Source organism: Monopterus albus, unplaced genomic scaffold, assembly GCF_001952655.1.
Source record: "Monopterus albus unplaced genomic scaffold, M_albus_1.0 scaffold6.1, whole genome shotgun sequence".
NCBI lineage: Eukaryota > Metazoa > Chordata > Actinopteri > Synbranchiformes > Synbranchidae > Monopterus > Monopterus albus.
Genome location: NW_018127886.1, coordinates 7,201,826 through 7,211,390, shown reverse-complemented (window position 1 = coordinate 7,211,390; position 9,565 = coordinate 7,201,826). Strand labels below are relative to the sequence as shown.

Genomic DNA, 9,565 nt, shown 5'->3' with positions numbered 1-9,565 from the left:
GGTTGAATGTGATCACATCAAAGTGAAACAGGGATGACTACAGGTCTCTGTGCCCCAATGGTTCCAAAGCAAGATCGCTTTCTTTAACTAACACACTTCTTGTGGCCCCTGCAATCCCAGTGGTGACCAGAGGTCAGAGGGCCATGTCACCTTTCTCTGTCTTTTTCTCAACTTTCTCTTTTTTGTTTTATTTCTAACTGTGCAGAGAATCAAATCTTAACCCTCAAAAACCCCTTAAAAGTTGTGAGGATTGGCAACACAGTACCAAAATGGCCACACAGTCACGGCGTTGAACAAAAACTTGTCCACACAATGTACTGTAATAAAGACACACACACACACACACACGTAGTGTATAGTGTTACAGCTGGAAGAATAATTTTCATAGTTGCAATTATGTTAATGATCCACTCAGAGCTTGTATTTGTTTTATGTTGGGTCAGCATGTAACGCCCTCAGAACACACAGAGAAAAAGTTCTTGGATGAGTCAGTGGTATTTCATGCTGTTAATTTTACAGGCATGGCTTAGCTTGGATATTTCTGCATCTGTTGAGCAAATGTTCGTAATGCAACAATTCTTGTAATGTTGGCAGGTGTGACACTCCCTGTTATGGCTGGCCTGCTCTACATACATGCCATTTGAATCTGCCGTGCCTTTCTTTAAAAAATCTGCCCGACTCTACATCTGCTTCACGGGATTTTCAAATCATTCCTCATCGGGGTGTAGCAACAACATAATATCGTCTCAGGTATCCAGCTAAAAGAGATGTTGATATGATCAGATGAACACACTGAAACATCTGCTACCCAATCCCATTAATTAATTAATTAAGGACCCAGGTTGAGATTATGGTGATTTCTCTGTAGCTCATCTAATTTAGGAAGTCGATGTACTCTACATTCAATTTGTCTTCCATTCAATAAAAGCCACACATTCACTGGCCGTGTCCTTTGAGGGAGATGGCCTCAGACACCGTGCAGTGGGCACTTCTACATCAGAGAGCAGAAGATGGAGAACTTCACAGCCATAAACCAAGCCACATCTTGATATGTTGAAATATGAATTCAATATTTTCCTGAGGAATTAGCTTCCAACACTAACACTCTGTACTTGTGTTAATAAGTGCAGCTTTTAAAGTCAATATAATATTAATTTCAATGAAGCATGACCGTCCAACACAAAAGACCTTGTATTTTCCTTTTATTTTGGGTGTTTGGTTTAAGGCTGCCTTCAAAAATGATTCATCGCCACATTAATCTACTCTCATAGTTGGAATACCTAATTCCAATTACCTGCAGTAGTCTGGGCTCCAAGTGTCAGAAGCCTGAATATGTATTTCTATTTGGCACCTGAAGGTAGCCAAGCTTCTTGGCAGTCAACTTTGTGCAGCTGTACCCAGGTTATTGTTACAGTAGCTGCTGAACAGATTATAACAACCTCCCTGGAAAAGTGTTTGTATATCCTCTGAAATATATATTTAGAAGCATGTTTGTGTAATATAATAAACAGTAGTGTTTTTGTTGATGATGGCTGATGTAATCCAGAGTGAGGATGTATATATTTGGTGGTGCTGGTGTATGACATTGCACATTATAAGCATTATATAATGCACAGTCAAGTTAATCATCTACAGGAGACCATCATCATCCATAAAAAATTTTGTTTCAGAAGACGTGCACAGAGCTTGGCTGATGTTAAGAATTTGCTCATTTTTAGATTAGCAGTTCTTCCTATTACTAATTTATCAAAGACTGAATCAGGCCTAGAGGAGATGTCCAGAGTTATCAGCAGTGTGTGATTTTTTTTTCTGCATCTGTCTGATATTAATAATATAGTTTAGGAATCAGTACGACTATAAAAAGAAAATCTCCCCAGCAAATTCTAATGACCTTATCGCAGGCAAAAGAGTACATTCTGGAAATACTCACATAATTAGCCTGGCTTAAATAGCTGCAAATAACTTGTGTTATTAGTCCAGTATAATCCTGCTTGTCTGATCACACAACATAAAACACATGACAAAAACCATAGCATTCCTTTCACTTTACAAAACCATGGGAATTACAAAGACTGTGAAAAACCATCTGTTGCAACAAGCTCTGTAAAAGTATTATAATGTAGTAGGGATGCCAATGTTAGCATGATAAGTTAACGCAAATTCTTTTTAACACCACTAATCTTTTTGACAGTAGGTCGACCTCAGCATCAGTGAGCCTTGGGCCTCCATAACCCTGTCACTAGTTCTGTGCCTCAAGCTGTGTATGATCCAGTCAAAGTCCAAACCTTCCTGAGACAAGTTTTGTTCAGATTTCACTCACTGATATCAGATTCCTCTTTTATCTTTTGTTTTCTATTCGTTTCCAAAATTAGATTTTTAGTTTTTTTGTTGTTTGAAAACCTGAGCACAACAATAAATGGACCATAAGACCACAGGGGGAGATTCCAGTGTGGGAGATGGTGGTCCAGAGTGATGGAGGTCCCACCACAATCTAAAGATAATTTTTGGTTCACTGACTTGCAATAAAACAAAGATTCACTAAGAAGCTATTAGGAAACCGAGCCCTCATCTGCTTCAATAGCACAGAGGCTTCAGCTTTGACAAAAGCCTTTGTCAGGATCACAGTGCTCACTCTGCATCTTGTAGAGACATCAGACTGGTTTATGACAGACAGGTCAGCAGGGGGCAGTTAACGGGCTGGAAACATGCAGCGCAAGCACACACACACTCACACACTGAACTGTGCCCATCCCCAAGTGCATGAAGTACAGACAGTAAGTATGTGTGCATTGTGTGTGAAAATGCTAGCAAACTTGGAGACGACACACACATACTGGAATGAAGCCCCTAATGTGAGACCAATGACCTCTCTGTACAGGGACCCTACCCAGTGAGAGTGGGTTTGCAAGCGTGTGTGTCTGAGTCCGAGTTGCCAGGCGCGGTACCACACCTGCAGTTGGAATGAGGATTGTAGAAGTAGAACAACTGGGAAAAAGATGGACACACACAACTCAGCATGACTGTGAACACATTGCTGCTGAAATTTTGTCAGCAAAGCATAACTTTGTAACTAATGTGGTATTGAAAGAACTTGGATTTTGAGATTTTGCACAAAAAAGGCACCACTGTGATTGATTGGTCTGGTTCCTCCTCACAGTCCATGTCTAGTAAGTAACGGTGTGTGGACCATGTGATGGTTGGGTTGAAGCTGCACTTTAAAGCTACAACCACATACACATGCTGGTCTATCCACACACACATCTTTTACTGCTTCAATCCACCCTAAACCTTTTGAATATCAAACACTCACCCTCTGAAGTTTTAAAAGGTGGCTGTAAAATGTTTGCTCACTAACAAAGACACTGGAACCTGATGAAGCCATATCCCTCTATCACGCTACACAAAGCTCTAAAGGTTCTTCGAAGTATTGTGTTTAATTATCTTTTAGTGCAGCTTGTGTTTGGAACATGACCGTGCTGTATCAGTGGGCAGTCTGGTAGCGGATCACGCTACAGAAGTTGTTTGAACGGATGCTTTGATGCTGTTTTCCCTTGTGAAAACTTGTGATCAAAGGAACACATTGTAGCAGACTGTGCTGAACCTAACCACAGCAAATGTTCTCTGTAAAAAAAAAAAACTAACAAGAAAAAAGCTAACTTTTCAAACCATCTATCAACTCAATGGACGTAAGTGTGATGCTAAGTCCAACCAGATGTGAATGGCCGTTTAGGATCTGATAATAAATCTGGCATCAAACATGGGAAGAGACATTTTAGATCTTGACTTTATGTCACTTTTAAACAAACTTTTCTCCTCCCTTTCTGTGCTTTTCAGAAACTGGATGTCATGAATAGTTGGCCCATACTTCAACTCTAATATGTGCAGAGGATGATGTAAACCCTCATATGCTATAAATGTGTGCCAAAGATTCTTTCTGTATGTCCTGTACAGTATCAGGCTTCATGTTGTCCACACCAGCATACAGCTGTATTATCCGGTAATCTCTTTCTGTCTCTGTGTTTTGGTTTGTGTTTGTAGTGATGTACTGTACTCTCTGCTATCTATATACAGTACATCAGTATACTCTATGCCAAAGATACGGTATTTTTACGTTTTCTGAAGAACATCATGAGTCTCTCAGAGTAAGTGTCAAGTCATATCTCAAGCCTAATCTTTGTGATTTGAGGCATCTACAACACTGATTTTGGTTCATCATGTCACACTGCATGAAACTGGTCCATGTAATAAATAAATAAATAAATAAATAAATAAATAAAAAAAAAGAAGGAACAACATTAGTCAATTTCCAGTTTAAACAAAACTCAAATTTTAACCCAATTTATAGAATGAAAAGGCAAATCATCAATCCATTTCAGAAGAAGAATTCACAATGAAACAACAGACTTTCAGTAAAACCTCAAACAAAAGAGAATAAAGTGAAAAAGACTTCTAGACTTGATTATTGCAATGCTCTATACCTAGGTGTTAACCAGTCCTCCCTTACTCCTCTCCAAATGGTGCAAAATGCGGCTGTTCATCTTTTGACAAGTACTAGGAAATTTGAGCATATAATCCCGGTACTGGCTTCCAGTCCGTTTTAGAATTGATTTTAAGTTATTGATTTTTGTTTTTAAGGCTCTTAATGGTTTGGCTCCATTTTACCTCACTGAATTAGTGCATTGGCACAAACCTACAAGGTCCCTCAGCTCTTCAAGCCAGTATCTTTTAGAGGTTACAAGGGCCAGATATAAACGCTTTGGTGACCGTACTTTTACTGTTGCAGCCTCCAAATTGTGGAATAGTCTACCTTTTAAAACATATTTATTTGGCTTGGCTTTTAATACACAAGACCTGATGCATTCCTTTCAATTTCCTTTTAATTTTTACTTTATTGAACATATGGTAACTGTGTGTCTGTGTTAATGTGCTGTTTTATTTTTTTTGCACTGATCTTATTTACTCTATTTTAGGCATTTATTGTGATTTTATTCTGCCATGTAAAGTACTTAGGTCAGCTGGATGTTGTTTTTAAAGTGCTAAATAAATAAATTTGATTTGAAAAACAAGATAAACATTTTTGATATATTAATTTAAATGACAATCTCCTTATGGGCCCCATACAGATCTCAGGTTTCCATCTGCTATAACTCTTTTGTCTGTTCATTGGAGCATAAATTTGCTTCATGTAAATTACATTATAAGAGAACAGTCAAAAATGATGTTGCAAAATAATTTTTTTTTCTCCTCTTAAATTCTGGCTTTTAAATTGCACATTTAAAGCTACATTTAATAACTTAAGGTAGCACTAGCACTAGCACTCTGGTCCGCCCAGCGCTCCTTCTCCCTGCTCCACTGCGATCTGTTACGCTCCACCACGCTCTGTCCAGCTCTTCACATATTTGTCTTTAGAAAATTACAATAAATGAGAATGCAACAAAACTTACTGATCAATCAGAAATAACAGAAAATCTCTGACTGGTTATTGATGCTAATCCCGCTCAAAACCATTGAGAAGCTAATCTCTCTGCCAGCGCTGCTCAATGAGTCTGGGCCACAGGAGGCTTCAACAGCACCTCACCACATTAAGACAAGTTTTGGAGCAAATTTCTACAACAAAAATATTTGAAAAAGTTACATATTGTAGCCTTAATGCAACATTTAAAGCAAGATTAAGGCATTTTTCTTTTTATTTATTTGCCAGTTTATTCTGCATTTTACTGCATCAAGACATATTCCAGTTGGTTGGCTTGTAGACACGGGTCATTGCAGCAACTGTTTGAATTCAGTCTTAAATTTTGGACGCAGTCACAGTCACCAGAACTCTCAGTCAGCCGTCAGTGGACGTATAGTATCTCACAGTGTGGCCTGGGATCAGCATTTTAAATAGACAAACAAAAGTGCCACCACATTTCTCTCAAGAGGAGCCTTAAAGACTGAAGTCCAAGTCCCAAGTCTGTGTAGTCTCTGCTGCTCTATTGAGGTTAATTAAAGTCACTGACCACAACAAGAAGAAAGGTTTAACTACTAACACATATACAGTAGCATATGCAGACACACTGAGAACTAAACAATACATGTCCCTTCCCACTCCCCTGCTCACCTCCCACCTTTCCCTCCTATCTTCCACCCCTCCCTCTTTCTCGCCCTCTCACTCCCTTCTTGAATTAGGTCCATTATTCCTGCTTGCTCTCCGCCGTCCCTCTGAGCTCTCATGTTCTGCTCAATGCCTCTGAAAATGCTGTATGTGTGTGAGAGAGAGAACGCCTTGTATGTGTGTGTGTAGGGCTGTGTGTTTCTCTAAGAGGAGCTGGAGTGGAGCTGTTCATCAGTAGCACTGACTGCAGACAGGGGAATACTCACATCTCACCGCGCTGCTTTTTAACTGACACACCGGCTGCTTGTTGGACTTTTCTAACTCGCAGGACTTTTCACACCAACGTGGACCTCTGCCACTGCTCTCTTTCTGTCCTGCAGGCACCACTCCCCATCACTGGGATTACTTAATTTTTTTCCTGCAGTTTTACAGGAATTTCTATCTGCTTTAAACTTGGTTTTCTTTATCCATCCAATCTATGGACTATCAAAAAATCCAGAATCAGGTGTTTTCACCTTATTGCAGATGAAGGTTTCTGTGTATTTGCATTGAACTGAAAAATGCTCAAGCCTGAGAATGGCTGTGTTGCAAGTAAAGCACATAGCAAGAGCTCAGTGACTGTGTTCTCCTGACTGTGAATTTACAATCCAGAGGGCTACATCCTCTCTTAATGAAAGGACTGTGAGAGGTTAAACAGCAAAAAGCAGCACTGTAATTATGGAAGCAGTCAGTGCTGTCAGCAGCATGTTGGGCTCAGGTGGATGGTGATCCCGTTCTGAACTCTTTGGAATTTGGTTTCCTTGGAAACGGACAGGTGAGTGGTCCGGTCAGTAGCATTTATGTCGCTGCTTACATTACATGTGACATTATAATCAGTGGTGTGGCACTAAAGGCAGTTTGGGTCTAACTTACTACTATTTTAAACATGATTCTGATCTGGCTGAGAAAACCTGTAAACCTTAAACCAGTTCATGTTTGGGTCTGTTTGTGACCCGATCTTGTGCAGCAGTGCCATTTCTGAGACATTACATTCCTATTTCTACAAGTCATCCTGATGACATGCAGGCTTCCTCCACATGGAGCGCGTTTGAAATCTGCTCTATCATTATATTTAAGAAAACAGAGTGAGCTGTCTTCCCACAGAGTTGTTTGGAGCAGCTCCAGTCAGACGCAGCTCTGAAATGTCCTGACCTGCTGCCGCTTCTGGCTGTAACGCAGCTGAACGGCCAGCTACCAGCAGGCTACCCTTGCTTTACTGGCTCAGTCACTGTCACTATGTTCAGAGCTGTCTAAACCAGACAAGAGGTTTAAACTGTATGGCAACTGCAGTACTCCAGCAGCATTTGATATATTTCTTCCATGTAATATATTAAGTTACCCACAATAATATTAGTCCAATACCCCCTCCTCTGGCTATGCAGGCAGAACTGACAAAATGGTTTTAAAGGTATTTATCATCATGAGTAAGATTTGTATCTTGACAACCAAGCAGGTTATTTTTATCTCTTAAAGTTTTCCCACTAAAGCTTTGATTCCTGTGAATAATGTAGCCAAACGTCACAAATGATAGCCATGAGATGGCTGGCTGGGAAAACTTCCATTCACGATGCTGGGCCAAATGGCACGGTACCAGTGACCAGCCGAGCGCTGCAGCCTCCCCGGCTCCTTCATTCACTCGGTGTCTTTCAGGAGAACAAGACGCTCTGCCCCGGATCCTCTCGCTTTCTCTATCTTCAGCTTAAATCCCATAAAGACTGGCAGATACCTTTGGCTTATAGCCGTATTACTTTTGCATGTGTATGTGTGTGAAATTTCCATTTACTTCTTTAACTATAGCTTTGTCCCAAGTCCCTCTCCTGAAAACAAGACTATTTCTAAGCTGTACTACACAGAGGATACAGAGCATGCTTTTAAATTCTTTTCTGAGCCTTCATATGACTGAGCTTTTTAGTCTTTGTGTTGATATACATAGCTTGTTTGAGCCCAATGTTCACTTTCACTCAGCTCTGCCTCTCAAAATAAACACATTTATGGGTCATTTATATAACAGTTAAAACAGAACAGTTCTATCCTGTACTTTTCTTGTGGTTCAAACTGAATTCTTTGCCCTCCTGGTGGTCTCTTTATCAACATGCATTTTCCTAGTTTTCGGGGTTAATGAGGCGCCACTCAGCTCTCCACTCTTCAGGGCAAGAGCAAAATGCTCTAATGCTTCAAACCCAAAACACGGTCACAGCTGTAGTCATTGTAAAAGACAAACATAGCTCGATGCACTTGTGTCGCTCCCTGTTGAAACTGTTTGGAAAAACTGCAGTGTGATGACATGCAGCCACACACCCATACATCACCTGCTCTCCCTCTTTCACTCCTCCCTGCACGTCTAAGGCTTCCAATTGTTTCTTTTTCTGCAAATGAAGCATTCAGGCCGGCAAACTAAGCAGTTTTTTTTCTTAATCTGAGCTGAATCAAAAGACAAAATAATATTTTTTTCATGAGTAAAAGTGGTAAAGGTTCAACGTTTTACATGCTAGCTCCCCTTGAACTATGATGCAATGCCTGAAGACGCTGACTCACATTCGGTCCTCGATTATTTCCCATAACCTCAGAATTTCTAACCATCACAATTTGAAGAGTCACCTTCTTTTTTAATGGTAAACTAGTTATTATATCCAACCTCAGACCTAAAACCAAGACTTAGCACTAAGATAAGTGGTTATCCTTGTGGATATTAAATCAAAAATTATCCCCAGAAGGGAAATTTGTCTTGACAACATAAAGAATATATAGAGTATAACGCATACACCATTTGCTTTCTGATAATATGAACAATTTTTTGATACATAGAGTATAATGCACCAGATTTATGACACAGGAGTTTATGAACTTGATCCAAATAGCATAAGCACAAAGAAAACAGCTAGCATGAAAACTGTGCTTGCAGTCCAGTGTGTTTCAGATGCATTTTAACGCTAATGAAATTACACAGTGTGATAACGTACTAGTTTACCTGTTTGTTGTGTGGTTAAGTGGGTCTCAAACCAGACATTTGGTCTGGTCTCCCCCCCCCCAACACACAGCTCTTTCTCAGTTCACTTACTGTATCAAATCAAATCAAATCAAATTTTATTTGTATAGCGCCAAATCACAACAAAAGTCATCTCAGGACACTTTACAAAGTAAGGTCTAGACCTTACTGTTATCAATATTATTACATAGGGAAAACCCAACAAATCCCCCTTGAGCAAGCACTTGGCGACAGTGGGGAGGAAAAACTCCCTTTAACGGAAGAAACCTCCGACAGACCCCGGCTCTTGGTGGGCGGCCTTCTGCCTCGACCGGTTGGGGTGAGTGGATAGAGGAGAGACAAAAGAAGAAAAGCAACAAGACACAACAATCAAACACTGATCAGGTCGATGTGGCTGGTGACTGCTTGTCAGAGACGTAGAGCTCCAGGGCCAGGGCAACCTGCAG

At 40.3% G+C, this 9,565-nt stretch overlaps 1 protein-coding gene across 2 annotated transcripts in view; it reads left to right on the top strand.

The window, feature by feature from the left end:
* The window catches only part of sema3b (sema domain, immunoglobulin domain (Ig), short basic domain, secreted, (semaphorin) 3B), a 74,057-nt gene that overhangs the window by 39,707 nt on the left and 24,785 nt on the right, over positions 1-9,565 (top strand). The window contains exon 1 of one of the 2 annotated variants that reach the window (XM_020616845.1): positions 6,251-6,908. The exons of the other annotated variant lie outside the window; for it this stretch is intronic. The gene's annotated coding sequence lies outside the window, so the exon portion shown is untranslated. Of the gene's footprint in view, positions 1-6,250; positions 6,909-9,565 lie in introns of those variants that run through there. 2 annotated transcript variants of the gene reach the window in all.